Consider the following 14,802-nt stretch of genomic DNA (forward strand, 5'->3'; position numbering starts at 1 on the left):
AGCTTCAAGATCAAAGAACAAGGACAAGAATAAAGACTTCAAGGACAGCCAGCAAGAACTTCAAATGGGTCGGTGGTCGCAAAAGCAGCCCTTCGACTCAAATGGATCCTTCATTGCGCATGATCGGATGTAGGCAGTACTAAGATAATCAGTTGCAATTATTTTTATGTATATGTATACTAATCTGATTAATATGCAATTAGTTATTCTATATAACCTGTTAGTGCTAAAGCTGTGGCATGCATGCTAGGTGGAACTATCCCCCGCGCATCCAGTGCTGGAATAAAGAATGCCTGCTTTCTAAAACTCCAAAACAAGTCTTAGACAGTTTCTTCGACCGGCTTTTTGGTATCAGGTATGCCTTGCATTTACATCTGCATCCTGTTCAGATACATTGCAGTTTAATCTGATAGGATGTTTCATAACTGTGGCTTTTCTCTTGCATTCCTCAAATCTTACAGTGGGAATATCATGCTGCAGTGTTAGTAGAGGAGTAGCTCAGTAGAGCAAGTGATCTTGGTTTGATAGTCTCAGCTTCTGCTTTACCTGGGACTGTCAGCCTGGGAAACAGATAAAGTATGTCTCTGAAATCAGTCATCTGCGGCAGTAGCAGAGGACTCAAGTAAAGAGATTGTTTACTCTGGTACATAAACAAGTGGCTGCAGTCCCTAGGAACCATGGTTCCCAAATGAGCTTTAACCATGTGGATGTGTGGGATACAGAATATGAGTGGCTAAAATGGATGCCAGGCTCTTGCTGTGTCCTTGTGAGGAAAGACCACTGTGTTGTAGGAAGCTGGAGGTGCGTTTCCTTTGATACTTTCTGTGTTTAACCCTGAGTCTTTTGAACACAGGCAAGGCTTGAATAATTTTTATATTTCCAGTGATCTGGGCGCCCCTCTTGTACCTCGTGAAATTAAGCGTTGCCGGGTCTTTGGTTTGAATTTCTCCATAGTTTGTTCATAGTGTCTGGCAGAAGTTGAATGCTGCTGCTCCTCTCCTTTTTCTTTCTCCTGTGTCTTGTAAAACACTGTTTTATGTCTGGCAGTGGCTGAAGACTGCTGATGACTAAGCAGTATAGTCAGGGACAGATTTATATCACGGATCTACAGATTTGTGTAGAGATTCTGGAATTCCCATTTCCTAGAGCAAAAGTTTATTCTTGCCTGTAACAAGCTGAGAATTGGTGGGGAATGTGCATTAGTTCACACTTGGTTCACTCATCCACGGCTGAACAGCCTAAACCAGTATTTCCAAGAGGTGTGAATAGGAGTTTTCATTGCAATTACAAGTGCGCTCTGAAAACTGTTAGTGGTGACGACGGCAGAATTCTTCATAGCTAGGGCTGGCTATGAAACTTGCCTGGATCCAAACCCAACCCTTCCAGGAGATGAACAACAACAGAATGCCAGCTTGTCTGCTCCTACCTGCTCCTTCTCTTACAGTAAAGAAAAAAATAATTTTGGGTGTTTTGGGGGAAACTTTTATTTTCAGAAATGCGCCTTTTGGATGTTGTCTGGTGGCAGAGTCGTGCAGCCAGTTTGCGTATTCTGCCCATAACATTTCCTATAAAAAGGTCATTTGGACATTCAGGATCACTAAGCGCTATGTGATACAATCTCAAAACGTTTGGGGATTGAATGAGCACAGTCAAATTTTTGAAATGGAAAATCTTTTGTGTTCAAGCTTTTGCATAAAATGTAGGCTTCTCCGGGAATGGTTTTAGAGGAAAGGTTTGATTCATTTCCATGCTTGTACCTTAAACTTGCAGGTTCAGTTGCGCTCGAAGTTTTGAATTGAGATTTCTTTCATATCGCTGTTAAGAGCTGGAGGAAAGGGTGCGTACCTGAGAGTACACAGATGGCCAGATTCATCCCTTCTGTGCTTCCATGGACTTCGCTGGAGCTAAACCAAGGTGAGTCTACTCCACAGGTACACAGATGGGTTTTTGCCCGCCGCTGCCAGTGGCAGAAGCAGCGACAGCCCTCGACCACGTGCCAGGTCGCCCACCAAGGTGACGAGGCTTGCATAGTTAGTTGTGCGAGCCTCTCCATTACACCTGTAATATACACTGCACTAATATCTTGGAATTGTGTCCCTCCTTAGTCTCCCTGTGCCGTTCTCCCTGCTGCAACTTACTTTTAGTGGAACCGGGTACATGTTGCACAGACACCTTGGGTTTAGGCCCCTGTGTGCTTTTATTAGGTATTTCCTTGGCATGTTAAGTCTCGAGAAGGCTCACTTTGCTAGGGTGGCAGGATCAAAATTCAAAATGCTGTGGCTTCCTGACTGCAGCATCTCCTCTTTCGAAGTGAAGAATTGTTTTGCCTCTGTATTGTAATTTTAACTGGAAGTGCCAAGCCAAGTAGTCAGAATTTCGAAGCGAGTCAGACTTGGTGCAAACGGATATAGCTGTGTGCGTTATCAAGTATTACTGTGGGTTTTTCCTAATTAATGAAGAGGTTTTACAAGGTGGAAAGCCAAATCGTGGATGCGCCTATTTGTATCGGACTAATCCAGTACTGTTGTTGCAAGAGTGGAAATGAGAGCGAGGATACTGTCGCAAGCGTGTTTCCACAGCAGGAAAGTGACTGTAAGGTTTTGTCCAGTTACCCAAAGTGCAGCTGTTCAGCTGAACAGTACACACACACTCACATACACATACCTATCTGCTATATCACATATTTTAACATAATTATTAATCTTTTGCTACTTCCAAATAGCTTACATATAAACAGGTAACTGGTTTATTAACCTTTTCCTATGTGCCTTAGCCAGCAAGTAGACATTATTTTCTACAAACAAGTCCTGTTTTATATGGTGAGAGCACATAAAACCTCATGAACTAACTCTTCTGTTTTGGTCAAAAAGAGAAATCTTTTCTTACTTAGTTTCTTAGTTTTCTTGCTTAGTTTCTGTAAAGCGGGATACATTAGAAAGTATCAACATCTACTCAGTTTAGCAGTTGAAATTCCCAAGGTATTTTTTGCATTGCTTATTATAAAGTTAGCTACAAATTGCATGAGAAAATAATCTATTGCTGAATGGTAAATGTTGATTTTTCTTCATGCAGCTGTGCTAAGCACAAGAACGATAAATTAAAAAAAAAGAAAAGCAAAAAGCCATTATCTGACAGTGCCGTGCATCTTCATAGCTAAATGCTGACAAGCGTGGAAACACCTGTGATATCTCATTTAGCTTAATGATAACCATACCTTCAGAACTGATAATAAATCTGCCAGATGAGAGTGCACAGCATAAGATGCACAGCGTAAGTTATCAAAACCAACACTGAGGGACTCCAGGACATGTTGCTTAGTCTTCTTGTGTGTCCCGTGTGCCCACATCTGCGTGATCCCATCAGACAAAGGTTGGTAAATCCTGAATATTAAGCCAACAGCTTCGCAGAGACCAGGGTTGTGGTAGCAGCCTGCTAAGGGTTGGTGGTGGAGGACTGAACTGCGGAAAAGTGTGTGATTTTACGGCAAGGCAGCTGTAAATAGCCAGGAGCTTAAAGGTTCCACTTATATACAGGCGTATAAGCCATCCTCTTGGGATGCTTCTGGTGCCCTCTGTGCTCACTGTATTATTTTTACAGGGGGTGAAGCTCCTCCCTTGGTTTCTTTTCAGGAATTTTGAGCAAAGTATGAACGAGAGAGAAAGCTGCAGCCCATTTTACCCGCAAAGTGTACCTCTTGGGTCCACCTCGCCTTCTGGTCCTGGGGCAGAGAGGGAGCCCAGCTCCTCCAGCACTCCCTGCTGTGTAGGTTTTGAGGAGGGGATCCAGTCTCTCTTCCATGGGAAGGCAACTTCATCCTTGCCTTTCTCCCTTACTTTTAACAGGGAAATCACATGGCTGCTTCTCCTCAACTCAGCTGTGGGGTTTTTTTGCTTGCTTGTTTGTTTTTTGGGGTCAGGCAGCCCAGCGTGTTCCTGTGTGAAGTCTCACCTGCCTGGGGGCTCAGGCAAAGGCTCAGCACCCTCCAGTTGTGCTCAGGTTCTTCCTTGTGCCACACGCAGCTCCAGAAGGGGTCATAAAATCAAAACATCGTGATCCATGGTGATTAGGAGTGGCGAGAGCTTCTTGTTTTGAGCTCCTGTAATCTCTGAGGAGTGCAGAAGCATTGGTGGGGAAGGTCAGGGAAAAAAAGAGAGCACCAAGGGGAGAGAATAATAAGAAAGAGGGAGAGGAGAAACACGTGAAAAGGCATGTTGTGTGACCGTGCTCAGGCAGTGATGGGAATCCTGAGCCCACGGACAGCTCCGGTTCGTTATAAATGCGTTTGTGTCCATACAACATCCCTGCTGCCGGTGCCGCTGCTACCTGGCATCTACTCCGGCCGTGCCCCTGCGGCTTTTGTTCCACGAGTGATCTGTGGGCTTCGGGCTACCCGATGCTCCTGCAGCAGTCTGTGCTGGCAGAAGGGCGAGTGGAGGCTGCCAGCCACCTTTTTTAATCTCTCCTTTGGATTTTCACACTGGGATCAGCATGTTGAGATATTACACGCCTGCCCCGAAACCGTACCGACGCCACAGGAGCCCTTCTTGGAAGCCAGTGGCTTCTGGGCACTTTCCTAATTTGAGTCGCTGCTGGGGAAGAAGGAACCGAAATAAAGGTTACTCCGAGCCCCTTACTGAGAGGGGGTCCCCAGCCCAAGCCCGGGCTCTGTGCTCCAGAGTGGGGGGTGGCTGGAGAACATCCCCGCGGAGCTCGCCAGGCTGGCACCACGACCTGCGCCCCGACGCCCGCCAGCTCCGCCTGCCAGGGCCGATGTTCTCTCTTCGCTATGGCACAAATCCTCTGCGAAAGCCGACGGCTCCCGCAGCCGCTGCCACCGTTTTGGGGCTGCACGGCCGTGAGCTGGCACGCGGGGAAGCTGCTGCTACTCGCTATCCCACACACGGTGGCAGCCTGTTTTGCTGGCTGGGTTGTTTACGCTCGCTCCATTTGCGACAACAAAGGCTGAAAATATTTCCCATAATTTCTGTTTGCTGTTCTCTGCAGAAGAGTCATGGTTTATTTTTATAGCAGCCTTCCATCTGGAAAAGCACCTTCCTGTTTGTGTAATGTTCCTGCAGTGGCAGAGGAATACATGCCCTCCCAGCCTGCGGAGCAGAGGCGAGATGTGACTCTGGAGAAACACTGCCCGACGCATCTGGAGGCATGCTCTCTGCTGATTCATTTAGTTAATGGCTCAGGAAGAAAAGCCCTTTGTGTAGGGATGACTGCATAGCAGCCAATGTATCATAAAGCAAAAGTCATTGCCTTTTTTCTTTCCTTCTCTCTGGTTTTTTTTTTTTTTTTCCCTAAACTAGGCTCCCCACCCTGCCAGAGCTGCTTGACTGAGTCATTCCGCTGATTTAAAACACTGTTTTAAACTTCGTCTACACAAAGGGAGGAAATGGAAAGGGAATCCCCATCCATCTCCCTGCCTCTCTATAGGGGAGGCTTGCCCTGTGGTGCAGGGCTGCTCCCACAGGAAAGCCTCTGCATGGCGGGGAGAGTGAGTAATACTTGCAGGAATAGGCATCTCTCTGATGTGGCTACAAGCCACTGAATAAAGGTGGAAAAGAGAGGGTGAAGTGGGAAGAGACGCGGAGGAGGTGCAGGTGGGCAGCAGGAGGGGGGCCAGCGCTGCCCGGTCCAAGACGTACCAGGACGCTGCGCGGGCTGGAGTGCAGTGAGAAACGGGCTTCATTCCGCTCTGACTTAATTCCTTGTGAAATGAAATAGTTTCTGCCCCAAGCCCGAGCCAGCTTGGTTGGGTGGACGGGGCCCGGAGGCGCGGGTGCAGACTCCGCTGGCGATGAGACGGCAGCATCGTGCTGTTGCTAGAGGCTGCTTGGCTGTTTTAGAGTAGAGGGTCTCCAGCAGCACCGTGGGCATTTGGAGAGAAAGGTGATCGCATCTGTGAAAACCAGGGGAGAGGTGCTTCCCTCCAGCCCGGAGGAAGGTGGCCAAGCCCCACGGGGATTTAAAGCACCCTTTTGCTATTTGGTGACAGCCTATTCAGCAGGCTTGGCTTTAGCAAAAGCTGGGATTTGGAGCGTTTACTTTGCAGCCTCAGCAGGTTCCAGTCTGGTGGGCAAGACGATTCCCGCGGGCAAGGCTCTTGGTAAATAAGTGTGCTGGACGCGGGCTACAGCAACGCCCTTCCTCTGTCCTGCCGGGCTGAGGGCCTGAGAGCACAGAAAAAAAAAAAAAATTAAAAAAAGGAGGAGGAAGAAGAGAGGGAACTCCCTGCTCTGCGCTGAAAAGTGACTGTATAAATGTGATGGTGCCGAATAAAATACTAAAATAAGAATTGTTTCTGTTTAACTTACTGGATCTGCAAAATCCAGCCTGGCTGGGGGAAAATGAGTGAGGTGCTCTGAGCCCACACATCGGCAGCTAAATTAAGTTCCTGGTTCAGGAGCACCTTTTGCCCTCAAAGGTATTTGCACAAAATTAGCCACAACATAGTTTCACTAACATAAAAAGGAGCTGCTATCTGGAGAGGATGCAGAGGCACGCGTGGAATTCTCTGGGACTTTTTTACTGGCAATTGCGTACAAAATGGAAAATACCCTGCTTGAAACGGAGCTGGCAGGCAGAAAACAAAACCCAAGTTTGAGACTTTACACAGAGCGTAGCTGATGTGCAGCCAGTGACAAGCGGCAGTAACAGAGCCTTGAACAGTCGCTTTTTAGAGGGTAGAACAGCACTTTAAAGAGCAGAAATATTTCACCTCAAAAAAAATGCAGAAAATTATTTCAGTTAGTTAGTAGAGCTGAGCATTCAAAAATTAGGAAATGCTGCTATGAAGGTGCAACTTTTATTCAGCCTCTGTTGTGCCTATTGTATATGTGATCTTGTAATTAAAGACTATTTTTAGCTCAGAACCTCTGTCTCAGCCAGTGAGTAGGTAGGTAGTAATTTGGATGTTTTTAGTCTTTTCAGCCAGAGTGTGACTGAGGCCATATTTACTTCATGTAATCTTAATTCCTCACAGAGTAGTTGTTAATAATTTCCATGTGGCATTTTGATGATGCTCATCAGTATTGTTTGTTAGTGTCCCACAAACATGAAAGTATTCACATAACACCCTGCAGGAACAGGACGCATTATTATAATTCTCTTCTTCATCCTCACTTTACAGCTTGGGAGCTCAGGCACAAAAATGTTTTAAGTCCAGAAATAGGTACTGGCAATGGACTGAGACAACAGAGGCATAATTCTCCAGAAGGTACGATGTTTTGTAGTCCATGGCTCTTACAGACTTCAGCTGTTGCCATGTGGGCCCAGCACCCCAGCAAAACTAAAAGTACTTCACCTAGCAAACTCAGAAAATGAGGAATACAGAAAGAGCCCAACTGTGTAACTTGCTCCACATCACTTTGGGCCTGAAGCAGGACAACATCAATGTATCTTCATCACCGGACCATTCTTTCTCTTTCTTGAGCTCCGTGATTTGTTCATCAGAGCCTCCAAGCTCCTGCCAAAAGGGAAGCACAGATTTTGCAGATCCGTGTCGCAATGCATGTGCACATGAATTAGAGGTTTCCTCCATGCTCTTCATACTAGCATCACCCAAGATTGCAGTCTTAATGTTGTTAATAAATGGTCTGGAATATCCCTCGTGTCAGTCGGGGTCAGCTGTCCCGGCTGTGTCCCCTCCAACTCCTTGTGCCCCCCCAGCCTCCTCGCTGTTGGGTGGGGTGAGGAGCAGAAAAGCCCTTGGCTCTGGGTAAGCCCTGCTCAGCAGGAACGAAAACATCCCTGGGTTATCAGTACTGTTTTCAGCACAAATCCAAAACATAGCCCCATACCAGCTACTATGAAGGAAATTAACTCTATCCCAGCCAAAACCTGGACGGGGGTCCACATAATGATGATTAGAAGGTTGGAGTCTTTGATTTCATCGTTTAAGCTAAAAAGGCAGCTGATAGACCCTTTTGTAGTGCCAGCATTTCAAGCTAGAAGAGCCCTTTATATCTTTTAGTCTGATCTCTTGTACACCCAGGCCATTACATTTTCTCCCAGACATTACCTGTTCCTGTCATTCCCCACAACTCGGTGTTCTTGCTCATCTTTATCCTTATACCTATGCTCTGCATTTGCCTTCCCCGCTCTGTTTCCAGCGCTGACCCTTTCCTCCATCCCTAGTTTTTCTCCCTTCCCCTACTCTCCCAGCCCCTCTCCTCAGCTTTCCTTTCCCCTGATGCAGGTCTCACCTTGTTCTCTGCGCTGCCGCCGTCCCGCTCCAGGTCGCAGCAAGGACACCTGCGGGAAGCTTTCCGTGTTGCTTCTAGGAAACATGAGGAATGGCTTATTGCTTTATTTTAAAACGATGTCAGAAAGGGATGGGGGGGAAGGAGAATGTGGTGCCCTCGTCCCCTACTCGTCCACTTTGGGTTACAGAGGCTAGGGCCCTCCCCAAGGATTTTGGGGAAGTGCCTCCAGCTCCATTGCTGCCTGGTAGCTTTGAGGATTGGCACAAAGAAAGAGGTCACTGGCTACTCTGGGATTTTTCATTTTTCTGTTGAAACAAAACAAGGAAAATAAAAAATGTCCCAAAAGGAGGAGCATAACCCTCCCTGTACCATCCTGGGGATGCAGAGGCCCGGCTGTGCTAAGTATTTCCGTATAAAAGAGGTCATTGTATAAAATGCACGAATGCTCTTGGAACTGCTAGCTCTCTTCTCCCAGGTCCAAGAAGTGCCACAACGACTGAGCTTCAACGTCATACGTCTCGCCGAGCATCAAGCTGTCCTGCGTATTGCAACACCAGGACAGCAACGAAGGTGTGGGCATGAGAAAAACCTGCTCTCGTAGCTGCAGCACAGCAAGATGTTTCTGCATCGTCTGGCACATTCCGCTGTTGTGTCATGTGCAGTTTCTACAGGAACTTGGCAACACACCCAAGACGACAGCGAGTTTTACGACGCGGTCCTGTGAAGTCTGCCGTGCAGTATTTACTATCAAGCTGAGAGAATTAACATGAACCAGTTAACCAGGAGGGCTGACTAGAGATAAAACTTCAAGGCTGCCTACCAGGCCACCCGAAACCAGATCAATAGGTTTTTACGCAGCAGCTACACCTCCTGAGACGACCAGTCGGGCACTTGGGATACCAGTAAGGATCCCAAAAGCCTGTCTCCCCTGATGGCTCTGGCTCCGAAAGACCCCGGAGCGAGGCACCCTGGGTCAGGGCGATGCCTGGGCACTGGCTGACTCCCAGCCAGGAGAGGTTAAGGCAGGTTAACCACCTTTTATGTTCTCTTCACTTGCAACCTTGTGTTCCCACACTCCCCCTGAAGACAAGCCTTGTTTTAAGTCTTGCTAGACACATTCTGGTTTGTGTTTCATTGCGAACCCCGGGGGGTGGCAAGGGAAAAACCTAGGTGAATCTGCATGAAACCAGCAAATTTGCAGGGTGTTGTCCTGCCAGAGGCAGCAAACTGGAGCAGATGAAAGACTGGTACCTCAGGACACGTCTCAGTAGCCTGGGTGCTTTGTGGCAGCCTACAGCCGGGCTGCGCCAGGTCTGACGCTTGTGCCAGGTCTGACGCTTTCAGGTTTTAGCTCATCGTGGTGTCCCCCAGAAGAGTATGTGTTCCTCCTGCACCAGGCTGACAGCAGAGGTGCGTGCCGTGGGCCTGGGTGAACCAGAGCCTCAAAAGGGCCGAGAACACGGAGAAGTAATTTGGGCACTCATCTAGAGAGAGACGAGCACGGAAAATGGTGGGTTGCATTCCCTGGGCAGAGAAGAGGCTCCTCTGGGAGTCTGCTGTATAAAACAGCCCTTCCTCCTGCCATGTCCTTGAGAAAATTTGCCTCTGGAGTATTTATACCGCATACCATCTTCCAGGTATGCCATAGGTGTCCGTAAGCATCTAGGACAGACCTTCCCACGCAGGAGAGAGCTCCCCAGGGAGGCAGGTGAGGCCATCTCCTCCTGGGGACAGCCCAAGGCAAGAGCCACCCAACTCGGCTCTGACCAGGCTGAGGACATCTGGTTTGCATTATGGCACAGCTCTTGTTCCCAGGAAAAGCCTGATGACTATCTACAGATTTTTAGGTGCATGTGGGGCGAAGCGTAGGTGAAGCTTTTGAGCTTTGCATTGTTAGTCCCAGGGACACGCTTAGGTGCCCACGTATTTTAGTGGCTTCACCTCCAGGTCTGGCAGGACCATGCCAATGAAGGTGTCTCCCAGAAGCTTACACTTGGGTGCTCTTTTCCTTTCTAAAAATCACAGGCACATCTTTTAACAAAAAAAGCAGAAACCATCCACAACCCTCAGGCACTGCCTCCACAACAGAGGCTGTACTTCAGTTAAATGGTTGCTAATTTTTTTTTTTTCTGAACATCAGCAAATCAACATTTTTTCCTCTAAGCTCATTGCTGGCAATAACCGAGCTCTGTTTGCTGATAACTTCAGTACATACAAAAAAACAATTCAACTTGAGGCAGGCAGCATAGAAAGTTTTAGTCCAGGCACTTGAACTCTAGCAACACTAAGGTGCTGATAACAGGGTCCTATCAAAAAAGCACAGAGGAATAGCTAGTACCAGCTGCACGGCTAATTTTACAGATAAACGTGACAGGCATTCCAAAACCAAAATGCTTATAGAAGGGAAAACTAAACTGTTTAATAGAAACCTTCCCCAGGAGTAAGATGGGACCTTTGCCAGCAAGCCAGAAGGAGGAGAGCCTCTCTTGCAGTGTAGCGAGATGCCATCAGCAGTAAGCAAGGGGCTCGCTCTTCTGAGAAGGGATGCGGTCACTTGTGTCCACGGGGCTGGAGAAGCAGAGGAAGCAGCTCACGAGGTACGCTGACAGGCTCAGGAAGCGGAAGTGATGGCAGCAAAAATTAGCTCTTACTAATGGCAGTGCCAAGTCAAGGGCGCAGCCAAGCTGGCCCTCACAAAGAGGAGACGCTTACTCTTTCTGGAGGACCTTGGCATGGGGCGTTAGCAGTCCTTGATGGGAACGACTTGCCAAGTGGCACGTTTACTGGTTGCTCAGTTTTCTGCCCCGTTTCCACCTTCAGTTTTGTTTCTTTTTCCATAATAAAGTCCTTGAGCATGGGCACGCTATCCTTCACAAACCCATAAAGTACAAAAGAAACTGCTTATTATTTTTTCATCAGTATAGTTCTTCTAACTTTGGCTACTAACAGGCTGGAGCTTCCCAAGGGAGAGCCAAAGGGCACAGACTCTTCCCAGAAAGCCACAGGACAAACGCCATGGCTGTGATGACTTTTTTCAGGCAACTGCCCTATGTGGAAGATATGTCTTGAAGATTATCCCAGAATGGTGGTGAGGTATTTTCCCTACATTTGGTGTACTTGCTGCTGTCAGAACCAGACCTTTGGGTGGGACAAGCTTCCAGATGTGCAAAAAGAGACATTCATTTTAAAGGAGGCCAGTAATAAGTGGGGCACTGTGGGTGTCTGCAGGGAATGGTCCTGTTTAACATCTGTATCAGTAATCTCAAGGAGATGGAGTGCGCTTTCCTCACATTTGCAGGGGGACTGGTCAGTACACTTGAGAGCAGGGCTCCTGGCCAGAGAGCTAGACAGGCTGGAGGAGGGGGCCAACAGAGACCTGATGAAATTCAACACAGATGACAGCAAAGTCCTGCACCTGGGAAGATGTGATAACCCCATGGCAACAGTACAGGTTGGGGACTGCCTCCCAGTATTGTCTCCCTCCAGTATCACAAAGGCATTGATGAACTGGAGCGAGCTCGGTGGAGGACAACCAAGATGGTCAGCATGCTGGATGGAGCATGTGCACTGTGAGAAGATGCTGGGGTTACAGGGCTCGTTTGACCTGGAGAAGAGAATATTTGGGGCATGGGGGGCTAAACAGCAGCCTTTCAGCATCTGTGAGAAGACCAAAAAAGACGGAGCGAGGCTCCTCGCTGTGGTGAGACAACAGGCGCAGGCTGAAACAAGAGAAGTTCAAACTCATAAGGAGAAACTTTCTCACCAGGACACCAGCCAAGCAGCGGACCAGGTTGCTCGAAGAGTCTGCGCAGTTTCCATCCTCAGAGGTTTTCAAGATGAGGTCAGGTGAAGCCCCGAGTAACTGGCTCTGATCTCACGTCTGACCCTGCTTCAAACAGGAGGTTGGATGCCCCGAGGTCCCTTCCACACTGAACTATTCTGTGAACCTATCATCCTAATTCTCTTTAAGCCTTACTGTCCTCATATCCTGGAGATTTTTATAGCCTCTGGTGTAAAAATTAAAGCATGTAGTGTGTCATCCTTTCTGCTTCTACAGGGAAAGGCCTCACTCATTCACCTCACAGACTTTAAAGCACAATTTGCATGATCAGGTGGGTGGGACTTAGTCTTCCCTTTTCCACCTATTTACAACATATTTGCCACCCTGGTTTCTTTTCAAGAGCATTTTTGGTGTGCACTTCATGCAAAAACCTTCAGCTCGGTGCAGAGGACAAAGGCTGCAGCCACAGACGGCGCAAGAGAGGAAAAAGTCCCTTTCTGTGCCACGCATAAAAGCTGAATGCTTACGTGGCTTCTAGGAGAATTTTAAAAAGAAGGAAAATAGAAATAAAGCCAGAATGAAAATAATTTTCTTCAGCTGGCGGTGTGGTGATGTTAATAGCCGAGGGCCTACAAATCACAGTGTTCCCATGCTACAAAGCAGCCACCCTGTAAGAGCAGAGGTTCCTGGGGGGGCTGTCTCTTGGTACCGTAAAGCAGGATGAGAAGCTGCCCCTCATGCTGCAAATAAAGTAGTTTCTCATCTAAAACAGATACAATGATGGCTATGGTAAGAGCGTGACTGGACACAGAAGGGCAGCTGGGTTTTTCATCATGGCTGGTGAAACATGGGATATGTCCCTGCTCACCCACATGATAGGAAAATTTTTGCAAACTGACTACACTAATAAAGTCAGTCAAGGAAAGGCACACAGTAGTGGTTAACAGGGACTTTGCCCCTGCTCTCCTCTCCCTCCTCATACATCCAGCAAAGGCAGCCACAGTGCTGTGGAGCAACCAGCCTGCCCCATAGCACAGCAAGGCTGTGTGGCTTTAGGGGGCCAGATTCATCTGAAGTTTCCATCTGAAAATAGAGACAGACCCCACTGGCATCCCTGAACAATAAAGATTTTTCTGTCTTCACTCTCATGCAGAATAAAGTCACAGAGAACTGCAAAGGAGTGGCTAGTCCCATACAAGAGGCAGCAAAACAGTAACTTTATTAAACACCCACTGCCACTTTTAATATCTGTCTGTACTTACATTGTGCCCTGAATAGCCTACAAGTAAACCAAGTCATGAATCATGACTTGCTGAACACTGGCCCCATCTCTCCTCTGCCCCTGTTGCATTGCTGATGATGGGACGTAACCTGAAATATTGAGATATCCGCCTCCCTCCTGGGAACTCGCTCTGCGTCTCCGCTGCCAGGATAACTGCACGCTCAGGTACCCAGGCAAGGACAGGGACCAAGAAATCCCAGCAACAGGACTGTCAAGGATATTTAAAGCTATTCTTTTAATTACAAACCTCAAGCTGAGGTGAGGCTGTGGGTTTGGAAAGGGCTGCTGAGTACTCCCCCATCTTTCCACAAGCAGAGGCGGTACCAGCGTAAACCAAAAGCTACAGCTTGCACCAAGCTGGACCAGTGCAAAGCTGAAAAACCTGTCCTGCGGTATAACTTCCCCTCCACCCTATTCCTTCCTCATACACGGCCAAGGAGCAGTGTCTTGAGACGCAAACTCCTTTTTATCCAGCAGGACCCACCATGTTAGTGTTTCAAAGGGAGCGGTTTGGCTGGTGGGACAGAGCAGCAGAAGTGCAGTCGTCCAGTGCATGGCAAGTTAGGGACTGAACGCCACCGTTAAGAACAAGGCATAAAAGGTCACTTCTCGGCCGCAGCCTGAATATCTATTGAACACGAAATAGGCAGCTAAAGAAGAGAAGCATTCAACATGCCATGAATGGCTGCCTTGTGGATTCATTTTGTAGGAGCCACACATGTGGAAGCCTGTGTCCAGCAGTGGAAAAATCTCACTAACCTATTTTTATCATTGCCAGCAAAGTCTGGCAACTGTCTAGATGTTCTAGGTTCCTTTAAAAGTGACTTTTGATAGGGTGCAGGGTCCACACTGCTGGCAGTTCAAATTAGGTCGTTTCCTCAGAGCTGCCAACAGGCAGAAACTGAAGAGGTGGCTATTTTATAATCATCATAATTATACCATGGCCATAGGCATAAACCACCCTCTAAACATAGAAACCCAACAAAACCCAGCCGGGGCTGTGCTAAGTTAGCCCTTGTGCTCCTTAGTGGGAACAGCAAGGCCAAGGCCAGCAGCCCCCAGCCCCCCTGGGACCCATGGGTGCCCCTCACCAGCAGCAGCAGCCCAGACTTGTTTAACTCCACTGCAAAGCTCCTGGCACAGCTTCCAGGGCTATGCAGCCCACCTGTGTCCTCCCAGGGTGCTCAGACCTTCGCCTGCCTTCATGTCATGAGCCTCTTGCCAGCAATGGAGGGGGGGAAAAAAAAAAACAAACAAAACAAAACAGGCAAGCAGGATGAAAAAAACCCAAACAATCATGCTGTAGTACTTAGAGAGAGCCCCTGCATTGCTTGGGTCATTGACTACAGCTAAAGGCTCGCAAGGCAGCTCTCTCTGCAAAGGCTTGCAAGCACCTGCCTTCAGAGCTTGTAAGAACACAGGGCAGGGCTCAGCTTGAACTTCACAGCACATCCCCCCCATGGGAACTGCATCTGACTCACATTTATCACCAGGACCTTAGTCCCCACCATTCCCCCCCACCTCCC

The sequence above is a fragment of the Haliaeetus leucocephalus genome, unplaced genomic scaffold (assembly GCF_000737465.1).
Source record: "Haliaeetus leucocephalus isolate CR32 unplaced genomic scaffold, Haliaeetus_leucocephalus-4.0 Scaffold473, whole genome shotgun sequence".
In the NCBI taxonomy this organism is placed as follows: domain Eukaryota; kingdom Metazoa; phylum Chordata; class Aves; order Accipitriformes; family Accipitridae; genus Haliaeetus; species Haliaeetus leucocephalus.